This window comes from Acyrthosiphon pisum, chromosome A1 (assembly GCF_005508785.2).
Source record: "Acyrthosiphon pisum isolate AL4f chromosome A1, pea_aphid_22Mar2018_4r6ur, whole genome shotgun sequence".
Classification (NCBI taxonomy): Eukaryota; Metazoa; Arthropoda; class Insecta; order Hemiptera; family Aphididae; genus Acyrthosiphon; species Acyrthosiphon pisum.
In genome coordinates, this window is record NC_042494.1 from 153,165,738 (window position 1) to 153,167,764 (window position 2,027).

Consider the following 2,027-nt stretch of genomic DNA (forward strand, 5'->3'; position numbering starts at 1 on the left):
CTATAGAACTATGGAAATATGGTCAGATGGTCTATAGTTTACTATATATTATTTTGTATTAATCGACTATATTATGTTGTATTGTTACATAAAATAATCATTCGTTCAAAATTAATTTATTCAGTAAAAAAATATTTTATTACAAAAAAATAAGTATTGTATTAGGTACTATTAACTAATAATTTACAAATTAAAATATTTCTTACACTTGCATATTTAATTAGCTATACCTACTATGCCTTCCTCAAGCATAATTGAATAATTAGAATTAAAGTGTTTTACATTTTTATATTCAAACGTTCTTGGATTTGGAGCCAATAAGTAACAACCAAAGTAAAATTACATGAACAAAATTGAAAAATTGTTTAAATTGTTTTATGAAAGAGTAAATTTAACAAATTTCAATAAAATTTAAAAAAACCAAAAATTATAAAAAACTGAACTTAAACGTTTTAGATTTTAATTCATACTAACGTGAAACTACTAATTTAAGACTTACTTAGCAATACATATTGTAATTTGTAGCAGTACCTAGCCAGTAAGTACCTACACTGATTTAACGGCTCAACATTTTTTTCACTCTGATTCAAATAGCTTAGTGCCATACTGTCATAGTGATTGAAGGGATGGAGGCGGGTAAATTGTAAATATTCTGGTATTTGAACGTCACACACCGGATTTCGAAGTATTAGAATACAAAATATGTCTTTATATGGTGAAAAACCACTAATATTATGAAATTGAAAAAGTTATTTATATATTATATATTATATTAAGCGAATAGGTCTTATCTGTATAGCTGTGTCTAAAATCTAAATGTGTGAGCGCCCGCCAGTTGCCAAGTAGGTACCCTACTCGGACAAAGCGGCCGGTCGGTTATCAACAGTGGCATAGCCAGGGGAATTTTTGGGTGTTAACCTCGCCACCATTGACATTTCCCCTCCCAATAAATGTATTATTTACATACGATAACTGTAAAAAAAACTTTATTTAATTTATACCTACACTCCCCCCCCCATTTAATAATCCTGGCTACGCCACTGGTTATCAGCTATTAAAGATAAATAAATTACAAATTTTTTTGTTTAACAAATCTCAATATTATGACAATGGTATTAGAAGTTAAAAATAAGACTTCTTATAATTTTTAAATGTGCCGACTTAAGGTTGATGTAAATACTAGACTGGTGCAAATGCCCCAGTTGCCTCCCCCCTCCCCGCTAAATAACGCCACTGAGCAGTAGAAGAAAAGTTGTAAATGCATTAATACATCCTTGCCCCACATAGTCACGACTATAGTAACAACATACACAGATTACGAATTGGTACCATAGAGTAATGTATAGTAATAATTTACTCTATGATCGGTACCAACAGCGGTACCTAGACACCTAGTAGGTACCTTATATTCTATATAGGCATAGGCGTGCGCAGGGGGGATGCCGGGTATGCCATGGCATCCCCTGCAGGGTTATTATAACCATATAGTTTTTAGTTGTAAATGTTTTGATTATAAATTAGAATCATGAACCTACCGTATCTTAGTTCAATAATTTAAATATTTTGAATATTTTAGATTCTGAGTGAAACGATGAATGTATTGATTTTACAATGATGTGTGTGTTTTTTTTTTTTTTTTTTATTTATTTATTTTTTATTTTTTTTTTGTGTCTGTGTACACGATAAGTAGTCGAAATAATGCTTCGATTTTCAACTTCAGTATCTTGTTCGATTGGAAAGTGAATATCGTTGGTGCATTGGGGAGGTCAAAATTGTAATTTTCAAAAGCGCCAAGAAAAACCAAAGAAAAATTAAGGAAAAACGGGAATTTTTACGCAAAATCGATTTTTCACAAAATTGAATTTGGTTTTTGGTGTAACTTTAAAAAAAATGACCGTAGATAGGTACATGAAATTTTGACTGAATGTTTATATTAGCATTTTCTATACACCATAACATTTTACAAATTTTGAGCTCTTTACGGACATTGTCAGTTTTCATTTTTTTTTAGTTTTTTTTCTAAAAAT